Below are 26,055 nucleotides of genomic sequence, written 5' to 3'. Positions count from 1 at the left end.
CTGACTCAACTGCCACTTACTTAAGCCTATCAGGCAGACTTAATGATTCCCTTCTTGGAACAATGGAGGTACCGTGTGCATCCCTTTATTGTAATAGTTGCCACATTATAATAATTTGCTTTTCTGTCTCCCCAGTTAGTCTAGCCACTCCTTGGGGGTGTTAATTTAGTAACCTCAATTCCTAGCATGGTGTTTGGCCTATGACTGCCATCCATTAATTGCCTATTGAATTTCATTGAATTGAATTATATGCAGAGAATCAGCAGAAAGAGTTGGCAGGCGGGAGAAGTAGGATCCAGAGAAACAGACAGGGTGACATTTAGAAGTAGGCTTGGCTGCTCTGCAAGGAAGGGAGCGCCCATCCCTGTGGGTGAGTAGTATAAATGCTTATTCAACTGTAATGGTGGAGTGAAATGGGCCCTTAACCTGAAGTCAGGCCTGTGTAAATTGGGTCAATAATACTTCTTTGGAGTTTTCTTTGAGGATAAAAATAATTCATAGACCTGGAAGAATTTTGTACAGTTAATGAAAATGTACTATACAATGTAAGATAGTATTTTTGTAACACTGTATGGTAAAATAACAGAAATGTGTTGGATTTATATATTTTATTAGAGCACAGGCTATATAACACAGACAGAGGAAAATGGGTTAAAGAGAAAAAGAAAGATTATAGCTGTAACCTTCTTGTTGAGCTTTCTAGTCTTAAGTCTCTACAGAAGATGTTATCACAGTCTCTTTCAGTTACAGCATGTTCCGGTGCCTGTCATTGTCTGAGCCAAGAGCCCTGTCTGACCTACTTTGTTAAGCCAGGTGGTATCATAGACAGACAAAAGTGCCAGCAGATTCTGCAGGAAGTGGAGGATGAGGAACCTGCTGATCTGACAGTCACCATATGACTGGCTGATGTCGTAATGCACAGGTTTGGGAAAGTAGTATTGCTTTCTGGGTACTCAGAAAAGGCCAGCCTTCCACAAGATTCCAATACTCAAAGGAACTTTTTAACGCATTGGCAATATTAACAATTCCAAAGCAATAGAGTGTTGGATGCTTGATGCTGAAAGAAAGTAGTATTGCTTTAACACAGGTTCTGACTTTTACTTGTTCATGTCTACTTGTCTTAGTTCTCTCTTAAGTTTTAAGTTTCTTAAGGACAGGGACCATATTTTATATGTGATATCCTGTATCCACACACCTACTACAGTATTTTAGGGTACTCAATTACCATATGTTGTTGATGGGGTTGTTTTAGCAGATGTCAGGCAGCTTTCATGGTAGCCAGGTACAGTCAGAGCATAAAAAGGAAGACAAGAACAGAGATTTTCATTTTATTTTTTTAAGACAGGGCCTTGCTCTGTTGCCCAGGCTGGAGGGCAGTGGTGCAAACATGGCTCACTGCAGCCTCAACCTCCTGGATTCAAGTTATCCTCCTGCCTCAGCCTCCCATGTAGCTGGGACCACAGGCGTGCATGGCCACACTCAACTAATTTTTTGTAGACATGAGTATCTCACTTTGTTGCCCAGTCTGGTCTTGAACTTCTGGGCTTAAGTGATCCTCCTGCCTCAGCCTCCCAAAGTACTGGGATTACAGACATGAACCACCATGCCCAGCCAGAGCACAGATATTTTTAATGGTATAACACACAAATTACTTCAACTGAAACCCTAGGAATATAGGCTCTCTTGCATGAATGACTGTCGGTTTAGGACACTTATTCTACTCTTTCTTCCCAACAATTCAAAATTATCTGTATTTCTGTTTATCTTTCACTCTTAACTTAAAACAATTTACCTTTGAAATAACTGCTCATGAGGGATTTAAACTCATAAAAGAAGCAGCTCTAGAAAATACATGACTATGTGCTTTGAGGTACACCAATAAGGCTTCCTTATTTATTGACTTTGTAGGGTAGATTGGATTATGCCATCATTTATCTGGGAGGATCTTTCAAATGCAAATATATTTCTTGAGCATAGTAGCATGTTAGTTTATTATCATTGCTACGGCGTGAATATTTGGCTTGGTTGTTTGGCCCTGCCAAGTCTCACATTGAAATTTGATCCCCAGTGTTGAAGATGGGGCCTGGTGGGAGGTGTTTGGATCATGGGGGTGGATCTCTCAAGAATGGCTAGGTGCAGGAGTGAGTTCGTTCCTGTTCTTAGTTCCCATAAGAACTGGTTGTTGTAAAGAGCCTGGCACCTTTCTACCCTCTTTCTCTTGCTTCTGCTCTCTTGCCATGCGATCTCTGCGCACAGTCCTGCTGTCACCTTTTTTTTACCTTCCGCCATGAGTGGAAGCAGTCTGAGGCCCTTGCCAGATGCAGATATTGGCCATGCTTCTTGTAAGCCTGCAGATACATGAGCCAAATAAGCCTCTTTTCTTTATAAATTACCCAGTCTCAGGTATTCCTTTATAGCAAGAAAAATGGACCAAGGCAATTATCTAGTGGGAAATCTAGTTTATTCACAGCAGATGTAATTGTTAGGTTTTCATTAAGGAAATAAAAAACAGGACAGATTTGTTGTAATGAGAAAAGGCATCATAGCATTCTGAGAGTGGAGTAATACCCACAGAAACACAAAAAATAAGAGCACAAGGCTAGGGACTCAAATCAAGAGTCATCCTGGAAAGCCAAATCAAGGCATCAGAAGAAAGAGCAAAGATAAAGACTGCCTGGTTGGAGAGGGTGCTCCAGTATGAAGAAAACTTCAGAGTTAGGGAGAGGCCAGTTGGTATTCTACAGACTCCCCATCACCACCCCAGACCATTATCTTCCAATTCTCATGCAAAATGCCTTTCCATTTTCCCTTGAGATTCCTGCCTCCATCTGCCTCACTGCGTCTACTCAATCCCTGGGTACACTCATTGTTCACTGGACTCTCTGGAACTCCATTCCTACTCTTCTTCTCACTCCGTTCCTGCCTTTGTTGTGGGTAACTTCAGAATCCTGATACAATAGGTTCAATATGCAGCTTTAAAGTTCTCTAACTTTTCTGATTCCTACAACCTTAACTTCCAGGTCCCTTTAGCAACCTACTTCCATGGCTGCACTACAATCTGGGCTCAGACATCACCCCAAAAAAGAGGTCCAACTCAGGAATCTCAAAGTAAACACCCTCGTCTCTCAAAGGAGCCACCCTGACCACTACCTTACCCCACAATTTTTCTTCTTCAGCATGATGTAGACTTATAGTCTTTCATTTCCTCCCTCTCATTTCTCTCAGTCTTGTCTCTTGTGGCTCCACCTCTCTTCCTAATCCAATCTGTACCCATATGTCACCCTGTGTCAGAGCTGCTTTGTCCTCTGCTGAATCTGCCTTGTGGACCTTGACGAGTTCCATCGTCAACCCCCTCCTCATTCACACTCAGCCCACTGAACTGCTAGAGGGAATCATACAGTCACTGGGGTCACTGCCATTATAATTTTATTATTGCCAATGTCAACTAGACCTTTTGGGCTCCTCCCCTTTTCACTCCCCACAGCAGCAATTCCAAATGCCCATCACTCTGCTCAACCCACCTTTCTCTTGGGGAATGACTGGTACTTCCTAGATAAGACTTAGACTGCAGACACCTTCCAACTCTCACTTAGCCCCTAACAATGACAACTTTCGACACCCTCCAATGCTCCCACTCAAGGCTAAGAAAAATAAGTGTTTCTTCTCCCACTCAAAACGTATTCATTCATTCAACAATCACTGAGTGCCTATCACATCCTAATAAACACTGTGCTATATGCTGGGGGAACTAGAGAGGAAGATGTAGATCCTACCCATAAGGAGCTTAACATCATGTAGGGGAAACTGATCTGTAAAGGAAAAATAATTTGATGTGCATTAAGGTGTAATGATAGAAATAAACACAGAACATTACAAGATCGTGGGAAGGAAAAGCCACCTAACAGCCTTCATTGGAAGAAGATAAAGCGTTATGAGGGACTTTCTGGATGGAAGGTTGCTTGAACTAATTCTTAAAGAGGGAGTAGGCATTAATTAGGCAAAATTGTGGTAAGAAGGAGATGGGAGAGTTGAGGATTGAAGAGCAGAGAAAAGAGAGATTGAGTATAGGAAGAGATTATAAGTGAAATCATAAAGTTGGAAGTCACAAGTAACCTCAAGCTCCACACACTCCCCCCAGGCTTTTTCATCCTTTATTCTTTATCCAAGTATATGGCACCCCTACCAATTTGGTCACTAGAAATACAGATTTCTTCAATTCCTCCTGTTTCCTCACCTCTTCCTTCAACTAATAACTAACTTCTGCTGATACTACCCGCATCAATATTTCTTGTGTGCCTGTCCTTTCTCCACCTTTACTCAGGATTAGTGCCACGGTCTCCTAATTGGCCTCACCTCCATACTCCTAGTGACCTTTCTAACATGCACAACTGATTACATCACTGCCCAGCCAAATACTGGCTGTTCCAGGATGATAGAAACGACTTTTGTCATACAGCCACTGCTCCTACCTCTGCAGCCTTATTATTCCCTGGCTATTTGTCATGCCTCAAGAACTATCAGCAATTTCCCCAGTGTGCCTTATTATTTCATGCCTATGTGTCTTCTCCTCAAAAGGCACAAGAACATTTTGATGCAACATCTTAATATGGTCACATTTGAATGCAGTCTAAAGTAGTAATCCAACATTTAGCTAGTCTTTATTTTTCTTTCCTGAATAATGACTGTAATAGACAATCTTAACCCATTCTTCTACCCTTCCCTTTTGATTCTCTCCAGGATGATGATGACAACAATGACCTTCAACTGATTGGCTCCCCGTTTTACTCTCCCATCAGTAGTCTTAAATTATCTGAAGTGTCCTGCTTTAAGTTACATGGTTTCTGCTGCTTCAAATGCCCTTCTATTTTGCTTGTCTTCAGAGGGCACCCCATTCTCCTTTTATTACCATTGCCACCACATTCCTCTCTCACCTCTCAGGAAATCCTTCCAGTTCTTTGTTTTAGTCCCTGATTACAATCGACCACACCCTCTCTGTGCCATATCTCGAACTTCTATATTCACTCCTATTGACACCTTTTACACTTTTATGTCCCTTCATAGGAAATAATCTCTCTGAGGACAGGGATCATTCATTTTCCTGATTTCCAGCACTTCCTACAGCTTTGGAACAGAACATGTACTCCATTAATTGACACCAATGCATAGGGAGAGCACAGTAAGGACCACAGTAGATCCAGGGGACAAGGTACTGCCCTTCATTAGAAGGGAGGGCCCTTGGTGTGCCCCCGTTTGGGAGGAGGGGGCATGGGAGGGCAGACGGTGGTGGGGAGAGAAAATTGGAATCCCATTTATAGTAATGGAATCTCAAAGGAATGCTACTATCTTATTCATATGCTTCCCCATTATATGTATTCTAAGGAAAATAATATTTTTTTCTCTAAATAGTTTTTTAAGGTAATATATACGTAGTAAAAATTCATATAGAATAAAAGGATATTCAATGAAAGTAAAGCTCTGTCCTACCCTATTCTCCATTATTCTTTCCCAGAGGTGACCACTAGTCTCAGTTTCTAGTCTTTTCCTTAAAACATTTACGTATAGAAATGCATATTATATATACATTTATAACACCATGCGAATCTATCTAAATCCAAATCTAACTATATGTCTATATCTATATTTTAAAGTATAGTTGGTAGCATCCTATCATCAAGAGCTCTCTATTTTAGCTCATAAAAACATTATTATTGTTTTAGTGCAATAGGAACACATAACTTGAGGTCTACCTTCTTAGCAAATTTTTAAGTGTACATGATAGTGCGACATTATTTGTTAAACTGCTACATTATATTCCTACTATAACTGCATGATATTTAATCAGTTCCCTATTGATAAATATTTAATTTGTTTTGGCTATTACTATTTCAAGCACTGCTATAATGAAAGTCCTTGCACATATGTGTATGAATCAGGGTACAGCAGAAGCAGATGGCACATCCCAAGCTTACCTGAAGAGTTTAGTCATGTAGGTACTATTTACACAGGTGCTGGCAGGATGAAGGGAACCAGCAATAAATGGCTAAACACTCAGGAACTCCCAACAGTGATAAGCCTTCACCACCCCAGGCATGAAGGGACAAGGGGAGGGAGCAGTGTTACTAGAAGCCAGTGAGACCATGGCTCTGTGGGAGAGAGGCCAACCAAACAGAGCTACAGCCACATGGTGAGGAATGCAGCCAGTACCTAAACTGTAGCCATCAGAGTAGGAGCAAGAGGAATAAATACCCTGACTGCCGTCTCCTCTTGCTCTCTGGTTTTCTGTTGGTTCTTCCCAGCTGGCGAATAGAAGTGGAAGTCAGAGGTCAGGGAAGCCCAGGTAATGCAGTCCATGAAGGTCAGTCTGCAGGGTACAGGGTAGTCAGGGAGAGGAAGGATAAATGGGGAATAATCAGTGTAATATGTTGTTATACAAATGTGTCATCAATCTGGTAGAAATTTTCCTAGAAGTTGAATTGTGGTGTCAGCAGGAAGGACAGAGCTGGCCACATGTCCCTCAATCTCCCCTCCCCTCTTCTTCCCTGGTAATACAATGCAAAGCTGTGCAAATGGCTGCCCAGAATTAAGACTACATTTCCCAGCCTCCTTTGCAGCCAGAGCAGTGGAAGGGGAAGTGTCGCGTGACAGCTTCTGAAAAACTTCTCTGGGAGACAGATGACAAGTGCCTTCTGTCCTCTATTCTTTATTCCTTCTTGTAATTCACATGCTGCCTAGGGCCACACCCTTTTGATGGTGAGTGGGGAGCTGGAAGGAGCCAGGCTCCTGAGGACTTCATGGGGTAAGAGCTGCCCTGCCAGTTCTAAGCTATATACCTCCAGATTTTATTTGGGAGAGAAATTAACTTTTACCTCATTTAAGCAACAGTTCTTTTCTTTTCTATGTCAAGTACCTAAATCTAATCCTAATGAATATAATGGATATAAAATTTTTGAATTTTTATGGATATTGTCGAGCTTGGTTTATTTATTTTTAATTTAAAAATATCTAGTTGACAAATAAAAAGTATATATACTCAAGGTGTATGACACGCTGATGTGATACACATATATGTACACTGGATACTGATTACTATGATTACTACAGTCAAATTAATTAACACATCCATTACAACCCATAGTTAGCATGTGTGCATGTGTGTGTGGTGGTGTGGAGTTTTAAGTTGAATTTTCCAGACTTTCTGGGTTTGAATCTCAGCTTCTCCATTTACTGGATATGTGATCTTGAACAAGTTTCTTAATCATTTTGTGCCTCAGTGCTCTCATAGTGATAATGATAGAAACTACCTCATTTGGTTGTTATGAGGAGTAAATGAGTTAGAATATCTGAAACACATAGAATGTCTATCTGACATAGCTGATACTCAAAAAAAGTAAGCTATTACTATTATTATTACTAGAATAATTTTTAATTGTCCTCCAAAGAAGATGTACCAATTAGTCTATTCACTGTCTGGAAGTGTCTCTTTCTCTGCTTTCATCAATACTGTGCATTAGCAAAGGTTTTTGTCCAGTAATCGAATAGTGATGTTTCATTTTATTTTAAATTACCATCTAAAATTTTGAGGTTGAACATCTTTTTATATTTTTTATGCCATTTATATTTCTTTTCTGGTGAATTTTCTGTTTGTGTCCTCTGTTCATGAGTTTTTTAAAAAAGACCTCTTGAATGTATAACGAAAATTAGCCTTTTGCATGCTATGGGTGGGGCAAATATTTTCCCATGTTTTTATTTGTCTTTTGACTTTATTTTTTCCATACATAAATTTTAACATAGTAAAACTGATCCTTCTTTTTCATTATAACATCTGAGCTTAATGAGAAAGGTCTTTCTCATCCTGGATTATAAAATAATTCCCCCATGTTTTTCTCTAGAAGTTTATAGATTGGTTTATATCAAAATATTTTTCCATTTGGAATTTAATTTGGAGTAGGCAGTGAAGAACGAGTTGAAGTAATTCTTCAGAAAGCTTGGTTGGAGGGTTGGCAAAAATGAGCTGACACATAAATCCTGCAGAAGTTGTAGCTTACTGATCTGCACAATAGGTACATTTTAAACAAGTATGCCAGTACACCCTGGCCATCAGGAATGCAGATGTTTGGTGAGCTTCCCTCTTCAGATTTCTCTTCTTTGTGGAAAACACATGAGTTGTTTGCGATGATATTTTGTATTTCTAGAGTAAGGTCTTGCCAGGTCTAGCATAATTACTTAATCAGTTTGCAAAACTGCCTTTCACACATCATATCACCTGGTTCTCACTTCCAGGTAGTACACAATTTCTTCTTCTGCCAGCAGGGCCACCTTGCTATTCATTCACAGGATAAATAATAATGCCACAACATTTCACACCTGTGCTAACAATGACCCATCTGTGGACCTGACAGTCAGGGACTGCCCATGCTTCACAGCCAAGGAGGGATGGAGCCCAGCAAACTGCACCAGGACCTGCCACTGGCCTTCATCTTTGTCTTTTTTCCAGGTAGTTTATGAGAACACAAGCTCTAGAGTAAAACCATGTGACTTTGTACTTCCACTCTGCCGCTTTTGAACTATCAGGCCAAGCGCCAAGTTCACTTCGCCTTTTTGTGCTTTGGTTTCTCATCTGTAAAGTGGGGATTATAACATTGTGTGGGAATTAAATAAATAAATATATGTAAAGTGCTTAAAAATTGCTTGGCAACAAGTGCTTAGTAAATATTAAAAGGGCTTTTCCCCAATCCAGAATATAAAATAATTTCTTTATTTTTTTCCTGGGACTTTACAAATTCATTTATATTACAACGTGCATAATATTTATAACAAATGTAATTATAATAAATGTATAATATAATAATTAAAACATTGGTAAGAAAAAAGTATTATAACTTTATGAATAGAATCACTATCATTTGAAGAATGCATTTGCTTCTAAATGTCACCTTTGTCATAACTGAATTTGCATATGTGTTTGGGTCTAGTTCTGGATTCTCTATCAATTCATTCATCTAGCGTAATCACATATGCTTTATAATATGTTTCATTATCTAGTAGGGTTTGCCTAATTCATTATGCTTCCTTTGTAGAAATTTTTTTTTCTGGCTAAGCTTGAATTTTGGTATTTATACAAAAGTCTTAGAACCAGCTGCTCTTATGTTTTGAAAATCAATTAATATTTTATTGGGGTTGCAACAAATTTACATATTCATTTAGAAAGCATTGACAGTCTTACCATATTAGCTTTTCCCATTTAAATTAAAAATGCTCTTCATTTGTATTCAAGCTGCTTTTGTTTTAAAATGTCTCTCGGAAAGTTTTCTGAAAGTCTCCTTTGTGTAGTTATTGCACATTTCTTGTTTATTCCTGTTGTCCTCCCTCTCTCCTTCCTTCCCATCCTTTCCTTTTCTTCCTTCCCTGCTTCCCTTTTTCCTCCTCCTCTTCCTCTTCCTTTTCCTCTTCTTCTGTTATGGTAAATGGCGCCAATTCTTTTATTATGTTTTCTAATTACTCCTTGTTTGTGTAGGAAAGAACTATTAATTGTGGCTTTGTGAGTGTGTATCCCACAACTGGATCAGAAAAATGAATGAAAATTGTCTAACCTCACCTCCCTCGTTGCAATTACGTATAATCACCAAATGTTGGGAGGAGATAAACTGAGTCAAGAAAATAATTGTTTCAGAAGAGCAGCCCCAGAAGAGAGAGGCTAGAGAACAAGTGGGGAGGGAATAATTGTGACTGAGAAAACGACTGACTTTGAATGAGGTGATTGGAGTAACACTCCACAAGCACGTTGATGAGTAACAGTGCAGATCAAAAATGGTTGCATGTGCCCAAAAGTGTACATAGGCAATTCTATGGTGTTTGATGCTTTCTATTACTTTAAATGATTCAATTAAAACTAGTAAATGAGGCATTCTACTCGACAAGATAGATATATAAATCAGACATTATTTGTAAAACTAATAGCATTAAGATATAAATACAAGGACTGGTTTGTTGGGGGAAAAATCCAAAACAAAATTAATAAAATCAAAACTAGGGTTTTTTAAAAAAAATAAACAGAGAAAATTCAAATAGAACTAAAACTGAAGAAGTAAAAGGTGATTACAGTATAAAGCTTTTTATTATTTAAAAATATATGCCAATAAACTAGAACATAAATGATTTTTGATAAAATGTACATAACAAATTTATTATGGAAAAGTAGAAAACTAATTTACAAAAAAAATGGAAGAAATTTATTTAATCAAGGAATTTCCTCCAACAAAGATTCTGGGGTCACCTATTCAAGTCATTTTTTTAAGACTAGTATAACCCTGATATGAAAGAGGCCATGTGTAAGACCCAGGTGCCAGATTTGCCTGGTTTGGTTCTATTTCACAAACACTTGATTTTGTTCTTACTCAGTGCCAGGCAAGGTTCTGAGAGTTCACAAATATTAATTTACACATTACTCCTAAAACCCTAGGAGACAGGAATAACTATTATCTTCATTTTACAGATGAGCAAACTGAAGAAGTAAGAGGCTAAAGAACTTGTTATTCAGCGTCACCCAGGTGACATGTGATGGCATGGACAGGTGGCATGAAATAGTGCCCTAAAGCACGTCCTCTAGCACCAAACTACCTGAGTTCAAATCCTGGCTCTCCTATGTTCTAGCAGTATGACCAAGGGCAAGATATTTAATCCTTTTCTGCTTCAGTTTCCATAGATGAAAGACTGAGAAATAAATAAAATAATTATTTAAAGAACTTAGAACAGTATCCGGAACATAGCAAACATTTAATCCTTAAACATAATGCTAGTATTATTGTTATTATTACAGAGACTACATAAAAATACATCATTACAAATTACAAATATAAATGCAAACTGAACTGAATAATGCAATAAAGGAATTACTATGGCCATGGCCAAATTGAGCTTAACTGAGGAATACAAGGATGTTTTGTCACTTTAATATATCCAGTAAGAAAAAAATATGTAAATATATAATGCAATCATCTCAACAGACCTGTAACACTATTTCTAAAGCAAATAACAAAACTTAGACAACCAAGAACACCAAATGTTTCCTAAACATAATAAAGATTATCAATATTAAATAAGCAGCCAACATCATATCCATGCTAAATTACCTGGAACTGAGGGGAGGGTCTCAATCTCTGAACATAAGCATCACCTGGGGAGCTTTTTAAAATTACTGATGTTTGAGACCTACTCCAGACCCATTCAATCAGAAATTGAGGGGGTTGGGACTCTGGCAACAAAATAGGAATGACTAACCTAGAAGAAAGCTAATTAAAATCAAGAACTAAGTAGGATGCGTACCATGACAACTTTTATGTAACATTATTTTGGAAGTTCTCGTGCATACACCAAAATATGAAATAAATAAGACATTGAAATTCTGACCAGGAGGAGAAAAAAAAAATCATTTGTATCCAGTGTGATTATGTACTTGGGAAATGCCAGTAAAATAGACTGAAAAACTTGGAAAAATTTTTAAGATAATTTACTCATCTATAAAGATAGCTTTCCAGTGTATCAACGATACAAGTTAGAAGATATAATGATAAATATTTCATTTAGATTAACAAAAAGAACCTAGAAGTAACCAAAAATATGTGGAACTTAGATAAAGGTTACAGTAAAACTTAGTTTTAAGAATTTATCTTGGGTCTGTGGTTTTCAAACTGTGCTTTTGGGAGTCCCAGGACAAAGGTGAGCTGATGTGCAATGACAAATGGATCTAAGAGGACCACAGAACCACTACCCCTGCTTTAATGGAAGCAGCTCTGTTTGTCTTTTTTTCAGTGTTGACCTTCTGCATACAATTGTACTTAAAGGAAGGTTTGGGCTACTAACAACAACTTAATGGTTTTTTTTGTTTTTGTTTTTGTTTTTGTTTTTTTTTTGAGACGGAGTCTTTCTCTGTTGCCCAGGCTGGAGTGCAGTGGCGTGGTCTTGGCTCACTGCAAGCTCCGCCTCCCGGATTCACGCCATTCTCCTGCCTCAGCCTCCCAAGTAGCTGGGACTACAGGCGCCCACCACCATGCCTGACTAATTTTTTTGTATTTTTGGTACAAACGGGGTTTCACCGTGTTAGCCGGGATGGTCTCGATCTCCTGACTTCGTGATCTGCCCGCCTCGGCCTCCCAAACTGCTGGGATTACAGGCGTGAGCCACTGTGCCTGGCCAACAACAACTTAATGTTTAAAAACCTCTAGCCTAAATCAAGTGTTCCTTAAGAATATCTGGTTCTCTTTGGTATCCATTCAGTCACTTGTTCTATATTTACTGAAGATCCACAATATGCAAAATTTACATTTGTTGAGTACCAGCTAGGAGCCACGACTGTGTTAGCTTCTTTATGTATTTTATCTCATTTAGTTTTTGCCAGTACCATGGGTGGAAGGTATTATTTCCATTTTGCAGCTAAGGAATAATGTTCAAAGTAAGGAATTTGCCCAAGTCTCACAAATAATGGTAAAGACAGCTATAATTTGAAAGTATTTCAGCCTGGCTTTAGAGCTGATTTCTTTTCCCTACAGACCACATCATTTCTTAGCAAATAGGAAAGAGTGACGGCATTTGAGATCGTGGTAATAATTGCACTGGTGTTCATGACCCATTGAAACATTGATGAGGATGTTGATGTTGATGGCTGTGGAAAAGAAAATGAAGGAGATGTTGATATGGGTGAAGGTGGTGCATATGGGATGTGTGTGATCTGGTGGCAGAGGTGGAGCTGTTCTCTCTGATGGCTCATCTTTCTGTCATGGCAGGAACCAGAATTGGCTTAGACTCCCTGGGCCAAACACCTTCTGTCCAGAAAAGTAGGCCTGACTATGGGTCTGGAGAGTAAAGGACATATCTGAGGGAGTGATGTTAAAGAAGAGGAGATGTGGAGTGAGGAGACTCAGGTTGAAATTGAGTCACCTGCAAAGATTGCTTGGGCAGAGCGGGTAGCATGCCTAAAAATACTTTCTCCACCTGTGGCAGTTCTCAGAATTACCGTGTTCCTACATTGATTGCACCCGTGCCAATAGACACACACCCTGCCCTGTGCTTAAGTGAAAAGAATGAAAGCAGGTGGTATTCTGATCACTGATTGTATTAGTCTGAAACTTTGGAATTAGGTCAGACATGCTTTGCATAGTAGACACAAATGTTCTTATCACTCGAATTGTATCTTTTGTTGTAATTACTGACATAGAGATTGTGCCAAGGTCTGATCATTTAAAAAAAAGTTATCCATCGAAGTTCTAGGTTCACAGAACCGAGCCAATAAACCTCGGTTTGTAGTAGCTGAACCAATGCAGAGGATCCCAGAGTATCCTAAGATCCTGCTTAAAGCAACAAGTCCTCTTATCTTCACTACAATATGACACAAGCAAATTTATGGAACACCACCAACATGTTCTGATTAAACAACAGTATGAAATAGAAAACATGATGTCATAGACTCCATGAAATAAAAGTTCTCATTTTTAATGAGATCTGTGAGCATTTCAGACCTACATGAAGTTGAAATAAGTATTATGGACAACTGTAAGTAAGAACTAACCAATCAGAGTGTGAGGAATCAGAGGTGACTAGATGATTTACTTGTATCTCAAGCAACATAATCCTAATTTAATAACTATTCACATACTCAAAGCAACAGAATAAATGCTTATTCTATTTGACATAGTGGTTTTTTCTACCCAAGTGAAAACGCAGCACACACACACAAATTTTGGACTGAAAATAGATTATTAGCATTATAATTTATGTAAATGATTCTCTATTCATGTGAAGAAAATTGGCATCTTAGTCTAATGCTAATTATTGCGTAGATTATAAATAATCACATAAGAGAATTTCATTTTCTAGCTAAAATTCTATGTGTTTAAAGGTTTACTATTTTATATAAAACCTAAAAAGAATGACTCATATAAGTTCCAAAGCTTTGAAAATAAAAACCCTGCTTGGTGTTCTAAAACTTTTATTTCTTAGGGTTCGATAGGCCTAAGATATCATTAAAATCCAGAGCAGTAGTTTCCAACATTACTGAAATGTATTGAATGTGCTTGTCCTCGTGGTACTCCTCGGGAGGAAGAATGGGTATAAGTGTATCAAATGTGAGTGTGCATCATGATCACCTGGGGAGCATGTTAAAACACAGATTGCTGGGCTCCACCCTCAGAGTTCGTGATTCAGTGGGTCTGAGCTGGGGGTCAGTAAATTCGTATTTCCCAGGTGACGCTGATGCACTTGGTTCCAGCGCCATACTTTGAGAAGTGAGGCTGAAAAGGTTGGGTATGGACTTGGATCCGGAGGTCTGGAGGAGAAATCGGATTCAACAGGCTTGAGGGGCCATCTTCCTTGGAGGGTGAGTGGGCACGGCCTATGTGGAGGGTCTCTGGAGCTTTGTCTTTGCTTTTTCCAGGTTTTTGTAGGGACCTTGCCAACCCGGGACTTCTTTCATGTTCCTTTATTCAATGGTTGTTTGCTTGCTCCAACCTAGGCAAGGGGAGGTCTGTGTTTATGAATTCCATAGGAACCTTTTGAATTCCAGCCTGGACCCAGGCCAAGACAGGCAAGTTTCTTTGCAGTCTTCCTGTGCCAGTGGATGGAATTTTTTCTAGTTCCTTCTTTCCACTCAAGTTGTACTTCTTCAAGGGTTCTAGCTTTAGATGCAAGTGTTTTGTTTTCTGTTAATTTCTGCTTTTTTGTCCTTTTTTTTTTTTTTTTTTTTTTTTTTTGAGGCGGAGTTTTGCCCTTGTCGACCAGGCTGGAGTGTAATGGTGTGATCTCGGCTCACTGCAACCTCTGCCTCCCAGGTTCAAGAGATTCTCCTGCTTCAGCCTCCCGAGTAGCTGAGATTACAGGTGTCCACCACTACACCCAGCTAATTTTTTTGTATTTTTAGTAGAGGCAGGGTTTCACCACATTGGCCAGACTGGTCTGGAACTCTTGATCTCAGTTGATCTGCCTGCCTCGGCCTCCCAAAGTGCTGGGATTACAGGCGTGAGCTACCGTGCCTGGCCAATTTCTGTTCTTTATAACTTCTTTCACTCAACCTTCATTGGATTTCATTTGCTTTTCTTTATCCAATTTTTCAACATGAATGATCAGTGCTTTTTTTCAGCCTTGCTTTTTTTTTCAATATATTTATGTTGGCATTTAAGTTTCAGCTTTCTAATTGGAGTTGGTGCAAGGCTTAGTCTTGTTTTTCTGAGTGACTGTTAAAACCCAGACTCCCTGGTTGGGATCAGTCAACGTGGTAGGTCAGACAAAGTCATTAGGGCTTGCTGACCCTTTTCCTTTAGCTTTCTTCCTGTTGTTTTTGCTCACAGGAAATTCCTTCTCTTTCTCACCAGCTCAGATTTGTATTTACAAGTCTGCTGCTTGTTCTTGATAAATCAGTTCTAGATGTTTTGTAATAAGAGGATTTTCAGGATATCCACACTGTCATATTTGTAGAAATGGAAGTCTAGAGATGATAACACTGAGAGATTGTGAGAATAAAATAATGCCTGTAAAGCCCTTAGCTCAGTGCCTGCCACATAGGAAGTTCTTGGTAAATTCTAGCTGCCCATTATTACCATTATTATGTTTGCATACCTAGATCTCAATGGATTACTAGCAGCAGAGGTTAAAAAATTAAGTCCTAGGCCAGGCCCAGTGGTCCCTGCCTGTAATTCCAGCACTTTGGGAGGCCAAGATGGGTGAATCACTTGAGGTCAGGAGTTCAAGACCAGCCTGGCCAACATGGTGAAAATCTGTCTCTACTGAAAATACAAAAAATTAGCTGGGCATGGTGGTGCACACCTGTAGTCCCAGCTACTTGGGAGGCTGAGGTGGGAGAATCACTTGAACCTGGGAGGTGGAGGCTGCATCGAGCCAAGATCATGCCACCACACTCCAGCCCAGGTGATGGTGCGAGTTAGGAGGCAAATCCTGCCAGGAGGATTAGTTAGTGATGGGAAGGGAAGGGATCATGGTAAATTCAAATTTTAATGAAGATTGTGGTAACTGGTTGAGGATATATTGTATGTTTTCTGAGTAGACATAGAAAACGGACTCAATCAAGAAAAAATTCTTATACAGATGGAATAATCCTGGAATCAAATTTGGAGCTACCAAATACAGCTGCTGAGGCTCAGTGAGCGCAACTCTAGAGGCACCATTCAATAGACCAAGATGTCACAGAGACTATGACCAGACTGAGGACATGCTCCTCCAAAACGTGCTTGGGTATGCATTTTGGCAAAGTTAAAAAGGAAGCAAAGATGTGGAAATGAACTAGACTTTTTTGTAAGGGAGTAATTAAGAGTATTCTTGCTGCCTCACAGGTACACACCCTATATTTAAAATAATAGCTGAAAAGGAATGCTTAGTGTAGCTTTCTGTTTGTTTCCCACTGACACTGCTTTATCTCAAAGTCCTGGGAGTCTCCCTCATGAATCAGGTGGGTACAATCAAGTTGTGTTCAGGCCATCAAAACCACGTGAGGCAGAAGAGCTAACTACAGGTTCCTGGTGCCATGTGGCTCCTCTCTTTGCTCTCCCCTTTCTCTCTTCTCTTGTTCCCTCTCTGCTGACCACTTTCTCTTGTCTCCAGCAGTGAACACCAGCCCCTTCCTGTACCATGTCATATGGCAGGCAGTTCTTGGAGCAGCTGTTCACTTCAATTCTGGCTGGCCATAAGTCCTTTAGAGCTAGGCAGGTCCCTACCTTTTAGAACTAGGTATCAGGCAAATCATCAAGACAGGGGAACTAGGAAACAAGTTGAGCCTGTTCACCATCATGTGGAAGCCAATTATCAAAATGAAGGCACAAGGCTCGAACAGCAAGAACAAAGAAGTCGAGTCACTCTGTCTGCTGTTGCACAGGCTTCTTAGGTTTACCCTACCCAGGTGCAGGACTGTCCCATACCTAAGCATGGTGACAGTGAGGAGGGGAGGGGTCTGGCTGCAGGAATAGGAGGGATGCAGAGCTAGAAACTGGCAGCCATTCCCAGGGCTTTCTGTCCGGAGCATCATGATTCTATCTTCTGCCCTGGCCTGAATTAAGCAAGGAGCAGAGACCTTGATCTCTCCCCTTGAGCACCTCCTCTAACCAGAGTCAGAGGAAGCCCAGGAAGCTGGGAGGACAAGCCCTATACAAACTGTCACCGTGGTTCTGCCGCACCTGAGCAATGGGTCACCTGGGGGAGGCTGAGTCTTCCTCTCCTGAGAACTTCAACGTGAAGCCTTTCAGTAAGGAAACAGCTTCTCTTTGAAGTCAGAGGAAAGCTATCACCCAGTCATTTGTGAAGCAGATGAGAGCCACATGCTCCAAACCTTCTGGGCCTTTGCTATAGGAAAGGAGGAACAGCAAAAGACTGATGAGATGAGTGTGCTTGAAGATGCCAGACCTGGCCTGCATTGCCTGGGTTAGTCCATTATCTTTCTCCTTCTCAGTGCTGCACAGAGTCAGCCGGTGAGGCAGTTAGATGACCAGGCTTGGAGCTCCATGTGACCTTCGAAACACAGGCCAAGCCAGGAGATAGCCCACAGAGGAACACACATGACCATGCTGTGAAGACCTCACCCCCAGGATGGCTTTACTGCAGTCTTGCAGGTAAAATACCCTCATTACTCACCCGTCCAGGTGCTGCTTCTTGCCTACCCATTTGCCTTTTTTAGTAGATAGTGGGAGTCTGGAAGTTTGAGAAAGAGGATTGGGCAGGTGCTGGGGTCCCCGGTCATTCTGTTTCAATCTCTTGAGGTCCTAATAATGGCACATGAATTATGCAGGAAGAAAAGAGAAGGAAATGCATAGGCAGGCCCCATCCAGGGTCCTGGTCAATAAATACTAACTGTGAATGAAGGTTTTTAAAAGGAGAAAGGAATTCTACAGTGTATTCAGGATCTAAAGATTGTGTTCATCAACAAAGCAATCAGATTGCAAATTAGTTGTATTGTTAAGTTATACACCAGGTAATTAAAATTAATTTTTGTAGAGCAAGCCACATATTGTATTTGATGCTCACAATAACTGCCATTTAGAAAGTGTTTACTGTGAACTCAGCCATTTATGCAAATGATCTCATTTAATTCTCACAATCTCTCTATGAAGAAGGCATTGTTATTATCCCCAACTTTACAGATGTAAGAACTGAGGCTCGTAAATGGCAAATAACTTGTCCAAGGTGACACACAACAAGTAGTCAGAGCTGGAACTCTAATCCAGTTCTGAGTTTGCCATCCAAGCTTTTAATCACGATGCTAAACCACTGCACAGCAGACCTGGCAGGTGGAGACTAATAGCTGGATTTTCTTTCATTGGAACGGAGATTGTGGTTTATAGTAGGTTGAACTATGTGAAGTGGCTGGTGTTCTACCATTTTGACTTACAAAAATGGCCATGTCACATGCTACAACCTAATAGATACTAAGTGAATATCATCCCAGGCAATAAGTGTCCTCTTAAGACCCTAAACTTCTATTCTTTCTGCTACTCCACTCATTCTAGGAGTAAATGTCTGGGAGTAAACAGCCCACTTAGTAGGGGTGGGTTATTGTGACAGACACATGGTCCCATTTGTAAAGAAGACCTCAGGAAGAGTCTTTTTGATTTTTAGATACGGCTTTCTGAGATTGTAGAGAATAGTCCTGGACAGATCAGGAAAGACTTCCAATCCAGACTGAGGGAGTAGCTCCCACAAAGTCACTGAGGTAAGGAAGAGCTGCGCCTCCAAGGGGTTTTAGGTCGCTGGGCTTGGCTAGAGCATAGGACTTTGATTATGGCATGTGGGGAGATTGTGGGGCATATCACAAAGTGCTTGGAATTATTACAGAGGCTGGATTTTATTTCCTACGGGGCAGCATTTAGATATTGTAGGCATTGCAGTGACACGCTCAGATCTGTGCTGAGAAGACCCTCTCTGCATGTGTGTTCAGGATGGATTAGAAGGGGGTGCCTGCAGCAAGGACACTAGTTATGAGAAATCCAGGCAAGGCAGGAGGAGTGCCTAACCAAAGAGGTAGAGGGGACAGAAGACAGAAATTATTTGGGACTATGTAGGAGGCAGAATTGAGAGGCCCTGGTAACTGACTGGAAGCAAGGGATAATCTACAATTGATGGGCGTGTTTAGAAACTACAGATAGATCCTTAGCCTCACAAAATCTTGCAAACACTGTCACTCAAAATCCCAGAAAAGGGAAGGATGAATCCTCTAGAAGAACGAGCTCCAGGCCACTAAGAGTTATGTCCTCTTTTAAAGAAAGATGGGAACAAGGCAGGAATCTTCCAACCTGGACATTGATTACCAGGAGAAATCTTTCCACTCACGACAGGGCCAACATTCTGCGGTATACATGAGCTCGCATAATGGCCAGGCTCCATTTTTATTGTGGATTGCCATGCTTTATAGGTTGTCAAATATTTTGACCACCATCCCTGCTTTTGCACCAAGAGGACAAACTAATTGTATTGATGAGAGAAGTACTATGCAAGGATATGTATGTTCTTAATCCTTAGTTACTCAGTGGAAAACATACTTTTGAATGTCCCTAAATCCTTGGGAGGAAAGGATGGTTAGGCACCGGAATCTAAGGACAAGATTTGCTGGATGGTACAAAATGCCCAGGGGAAAAGAGGGAAGTTCAAGAATAGCTCAGCAGGGTCTTAGTTCTTATTTGATTTCTGAAAGAGAAGACAGGTCTAGCTCTGCTGGAAACAGCCTAGACACTGTGCATCCCAGTTGCTGTGAGCCCCCCGTATAAGGGAGTCACCCTGGATCTGTGCAAACTGTTCCCAACCTTCAGTTAGTGTCCGCAGTATTCCAGCCTCCCCACAGGAAGTGGCAGGAGACTTTATGGATGGGTTTATCTCACTGCCCAACAATTTAGTGAAATATAATAGAAAAAACTATTTTGTATATACCTAAAGGAAAGTTCTGGGGAACCTTTCTTGAGGTAGTCAAAATCAAAACCCAACCTCCCGAAAGAAACTTAGTCTGCTTATAAAATTAAACACACACAAAATTTGCCACATAGCCCTTCCCTATTTGAAAGTGAGTTAAAAGGAGGCTATGTTATCATTAGGCATGCCCTTTAGCCAGTTAGCAGAGCAAATTCCTGAAAGGTAGACCAAAAAAGAATTCAAGCCCATTTAAAACCTGTTCTTGGAAACCTGTATTTCTCTCCCTCATATGGCTTATATAGCCTAATACAAATTTTTAGATAACTTGAATATAGGAAGATGATTTTTTAACCAGCTCTCTCAAGCAGCCTAGTAAAAAGGTTTCCAAGACTGGGAAGACAGATACATTAATCAATAGCTTTCAAAGTTGCAAGACTCCCAGCGATAATCAGAAAAGACATCTGTCAGCAATGGTAAACCGCTTGCCAGAAGCAGGAAATAACATAAACTGCCAAATTAAATCATTTCAAAGATCTCTGTGTTGGAGGTGCCTCATGGTCCATGTTCCCCATGATTTAGATGCCTATGACAGAATCTAAGTGCTTCTGAATTGTTCACATTTCACCCTATCTCTGTCTTTGTCTTGCTTGGCTCTTCTGTTTCTTGATATCTGTGTTTCTGGAGGTGTGGATGTGTTTATCACCCACACAGGCAAGAATTCCTCAGGTAAGCCAATTGTGGACTTGGTTAAAGACTGGCCTTCATGGGAAGCCTTTGTATTTAGTAAAATCTGGAACTGGGGATGAGTGAAGCCAGTGGGCGGCTCCAGGCCCCAGGACAGCTGGACCTTGCCCTTCATGTGTCCTGTAAGTATATCTAGGGCTGTGTGGTCTATAGACATGCAGTCCCTCAACAAAGACAAGATGAGGTTAGAATGTGTCAGAATGTGGTCTTGATCTGTCATCCCCCAGTGGGCCCCATGTTCCCCAATTCAGAACCTTAGAATGACTAATGCCTTAGAAAAGATGCATTTATTTTCTTGGATGCAAATGTAGGGCACCCTCGTAGTCCCAAAGGGCCCCCTTTCTCTTCAGTCTGTGCTGTTTTAGGAGGAACTTTCCTGCTCCTGAGATGCATAATCTGTAGTCATTTGGAATGTATTTTTTTTCCCTTGGAATGATGGAATAAAGGATCATTGAGTAAAAATGAAAATTATGTTTCAAGGACATTGTGGGCTAGAATAGGTTGTATTTATTGATCTAGAAAGATAGCCAGTAGAAATGTTTGTGAGAAATTGCTTTCCAGGTTACAAACAACCGATATATAAACATAATTGGGAACTGAACTCACTGGAAAGTTAAAAGATGTTATTACTGTCACATAGTAGAAACTTACCACATGATATTAAGCATTCTGTAATGGAGATTGCTAGTTGTCTTCCAAATGCCATGGTAATTGAATTTAAGCTGAGCAAATGGCCTCAAAGATTCCCTTTCTGAGCCTGCCTTGCAGCTGGGTGTGTTAGCTAATTGGCTGAGGTGATAGCAATAGCATTGCTTGATGGTGTGTATATGTGGTTTGTGTTATGGGGGACTGGATGTGGGGGTCCTTTGCCTTTTCTTCATCTTCCCTTCCTCCATCCTGCTGTGTGGGATGCACATGCTGCTATGTTGGCTCATGGGATCAAGACCACCTATGGCAATTCAACCAGATAGAAGTACCCTGGGCTTCTGGCACCAGGAGACAACGGGTCTTAACATCCTTCCTAAATATTGATGTAAGAGAAATCAACTACAACCGTGTTTAAGCTACTGTCATTCAGGTGATGGAGTGGGAATGGGGGCTGAGGAAGCTTTCTGTCATTCACAGCTGAGCCTAATTCTAACAAACATTGGGTCTGCCATTTTGGTATTAAGTCATGATATGGTTTGACTCTGTGTCCCCACCCAAATATCATGTTGAATTGTAATCCCCAGTGTTGGGGGAAGCACCTGGTGGGAGGTGATTGAATCATGGAGATGGATTTCCCCCTTGCTGTTCTTATGATAGTGAGTGAGTTCTCATGAGATTTGATGGTTTAAAAGTGTGTGGCACTTCCCCTTTGGCTGGCTCACTCTCTTGCTCTGTCGTGGTACAACATGCTTTCTTCCCCTTCCACCATGATTGTAAGTTTCCTGAGGCCTCCCAGCCATGCTTCCTGTTAAGCCTGTAGAACTGTGAGTCAATTAAACCTCTTTTCTTCATAAATTACGCAGTCTCAGGTAGTTCTTTATAGCAGTATGAGAACAGACTAATATAACTCACCACCTACATTAAGTTCCTTTTGTTAGCCTTGCAACTTATATGTGTGTATACTCTTTTTATATAAAGCAGTTTGGTGAAGTCTTTTATTAGCATGTGCCTATAACACCAATATTTCTGTTATCAGTTGATAGGAAGCCTTGAAAGAATCAATTTTGCAAGTAGATTCTTTCTTTTGAACCCATTTTCAAAATCTGTGTCAAGAAAGGGATGAAGAATTGATTCATTTACCCCTTTGGATATTCTCCAATATTAAAGTAATTGAGGGACTGGTTTGACTGAAGGTAGACCATAACTATCAAAGTTATTGATCAGAGTAGAAAAACAGGTTTTCAACATTCTATGAGTATCAGCTATTTTGGGGGCTCGCTGGTCTAGGATGACCTCACATGTGTGGTCATTAACTGGCTGTCAGCTGAGTCAATGGGTGGCCAGACCATGTGTCTTTCACTATCCAGCAGGCCAGCCTGGGTTTATATATATAATGGGGTCAAGGTTCTGAGTGAGAAATGTGCAAGGTCTCTAGAGGCCTCAGCTCAGAACTGGCATGCTGCCACTTGCATCACATTCTATGTCAAAGCAATTCACAAGGCTAGTCCAGATTCAGAAGGTGGGGAAATAGACTCCACTTCCTGATGGGAGGAGCCACAGAGTTACATTGTAATGGCTGTGGATACAGGGAGGGGTGGAGAAATGCAGCCTTTTTGTAACCAGTCTAACACTCTATGATTCTTGCATTTAAAACTCTTTGATCATGGGGATCAAACAAGACAGGATACTCCCAAGAAAGCACATCAATTCTTTTGTGGATTAATGAAAATACTAGAATAGTTGTGATTTCTTAGTTGAAAATCAGGGGATTACAGCTTCAGTTCTCAGGTTCTCTATCAAATCACTATAATGTAACTCAGTTTCTAATTTAATCTCATTTTACCTTAAGCCATACCAGCCAGATAATGACAATCACAGGGTGTGTGTGACAGTAGGAGTAGTCATTAAGTAGCCTTTACCTCTGAACCCTACTACTCATTCCTTGATAAAATTCTAGGCTCTTTGCTAGGGGGTAGGGATGCAAAATGAGTAAGACTCAATTCAACTCCTCCTGGAGCCATTGTCTAGTTAGAGATGAAACCAACTTAGAGGAATACACTGCAGTAGGTACAAATAACAGGTGCACAGAGGGGCAAGGATGACATAGAAGGGTTGTCTCTGGAGGCAGAGTCAGGGATGACATTCCCAGTACCCGCCACTATGCTCACTTTCCTAACAGTCCCCATGGCCCCCTGGGGGCTCTCTCACACTAGACCACATTGTGCTCCTAGTTGCTATTGAGACTGTAAACCCTGAATATCTGAGATGGGTCTCAGTTAATTTAGAAAGTTTATTTTGCCAAGATTGAAGACACAGGCCCATGACATAGCCTCAGGAGGTCCTGATGACATGTGCCCATTGTGGTCAGAGCACAGTTTGGTTTTGCACATTTTAGGGAGAAATGAGATGTAAATCAACATATGTAAGATAAACATTGGTTCATTCCAGAAAGGTGGGACAACTTGAAGCAAAGGCAGGACAACTCAAAGCAGGGAGGTGGCTTCCAGGTCATAGGTCTTACTAATTTGGGGGGCCCAAGATTTATTTTAGTTTCACAAGAGCAAAGGTACCATCCGGTGCCTCTGTCTGGGCTACTCTGGCAGCTCCTGTGGCTGTTCACTCCCAGATAGCAGAGTTCTCTCTTCTCAGGGTTGTTTATGAGGCTTCCACCAGAATGGGCTTATCTTCCAAGTACCTTACAGCAAACCTGAGATTTCAAGTTTTATTTATTTTTTCTCCAAGACCCTTAGGTCTTTCATATTCACCTTTCTCTCAAGAAATGTGATAAAAAGGAAAAAGAGGACATAAAGCTCCTCTGTGGATGGATGGCATTTGAGAGACCAAACAATACCACTCCTCAAAGTCATTCCTTTTCTTCTTTCCAGCTTTTATTTTAGGTTGAGGGAGTCCATGTGCAGGCTTGTTATATGGGTAAATTGCATGTCATGGGAGTTTGGTGTACAGATTATTTCATCACCCAGGTAACAAGCATAATACCCAATAGGTAGTATTTTGATCTTCTCCCTCCTCCCACGCTCCATCCTCAAGTAGACCAGTGTCTACTGTTCCCTTCTTTGCATCCATGTGTACTCAATGTGCAGCTCCAGCTTATAGGTGAGAACATGCAGTATTTGCTTTTCTGTTCCTATGTTAATCCACTTAAGATAATGGCCACCAACTTAATCCATGTTGCTTGCAAAGGACATCGTCTCATTCTTTTCATGGCTACGTATCATTCTGTGGTGTATATGTACCACATTTTCTTTATCCAGCCTTCCACTGATAGGCATTTAGGTTGACTGTGTGTCTTTGCTATTGTAAATAGTTCTGTGATGAACGTATGCATACATGTGTCTCTATGGTTGAATGATTTATATTCCTTTGGATATATACCTAGTAATGAGTTTGCTGTGTCAAATGGTTCTAAGTTCTTTGAGAAATCTCCAAATTGCTTTCTACAGCTCCTAGATCTGATAAACAACTTCAGCAAAACTTCAGTATACAAAATTAAGGTACAAAAATCAGTAATTATTCTTATTAGCAAGCACTTGGTGACCTAGGATGAACATAGCCTCAGGATGAGCTCCCCATGGTTGGTGATACCCTTTGTCATTTTCCCATTAAAGAGTCCTTGGCTGGTCCAATAGACCTCTCCAAATCTTGTGAACCATCTCTTCCAGAAAGCACCTAGACTCTCATACAAATGCAGCCTGTGACCATTCTACATCTCCTGAGGTGGAAATGCTGATTGGGTATCCTCTTGTCATCCTCACCACATTTCTCTTGTAGTTAGATTTCTCAGTGTTTATGTGATTACAATTTTTAAAATGCAGTCTGTCTTTAGATGAGCCAGAAAATCTCACCTTTCTAAATAAAGGGCCTTAGCTAAATATACTGCCTATAGTGGGGGTCAACTTGGAGCTGCTGTCTTTTGATTCTGGAGACTGAAGTTAAAGCCGGTAGCATGGAGGTTCAAATAACTAGTAATAAAATTTTTCTCGTATGCACAAGGCTTTTCAGGAAGATATTAAAGGATAGAATTAGGCTTTTTAATGAAAAGTTTTGAGGCAGCATCTTAACTCTGTCACTCAGGCAGGAGTGCAGTGGTGTGATCATGACTCACTGCAGTCTCAACCTCCTGAGCTCAAGCAATCCTCCTGCCTCAGCCTCCTGAGTAGCTTGGACTACAGGCATACACCACCACGCCCATTCACTCTTCCCCACCCCTTCCCTATAGAGACAGTGTCTTGCCATGTTGCCCAGGCTGGTCTCAAACTCCTGAGCTCAAGAGATCTGCCTGCTTTGGCCTCCCCAAAGTGCTGGGATTACAGGTATGAAACTACATTCTAGTGCATGCTCATTAAGCGCTTATAAAGAGGCCTGCTGGACCCTCCACTAAGTACCTTGCCCACATTATCTTGCTTAATCTTCACCACAATCATGCAAAGTAGAAACTATCATTATATAGATGAGGATTTTTTTTTTTTTTTTTTTTTTTTTTGAGGCAGAGTCTCTTGCTCTGTCACCCAGGCTGGAGTTCAGTGGCATGATCTCGGCTCGCTGTAACCTCTGCCTCACAGTCTCAAGTGATTCTCGTGCCTCAGCCTCCCAAGTGGCTGGGACTACAGGCATGCACTGCAACACTCAGCTAATTTTTGTATTTTTAGTACAGACGTTGTTTCGCCATGTTGTCCAGGCTGGTCTCGAACCCTTGCTCTCATGTAATTGCCTGCCTCAGCCTCCCAGAGTGCTGGGATTACAGACAGGAGGCAC

Source organism: Chlorocebus sabaeus, chromosome 21 (genome assembly GCF_047675955.1).
Source record: "Chlorocebus sabaeus isolate Y175 chromosome 21, mChlSab1.0.hap1, whole genome shotgun sequence".
Lineage (NCBI taxonomy): Eukaryota > Metazoa > Chordata > Mammalia > Primates > Cercopithecidae > Chlorocebus > Chlorocebus sabaeus.
This window is presented reverse-complemented; position numbering follows the sequence as displayed.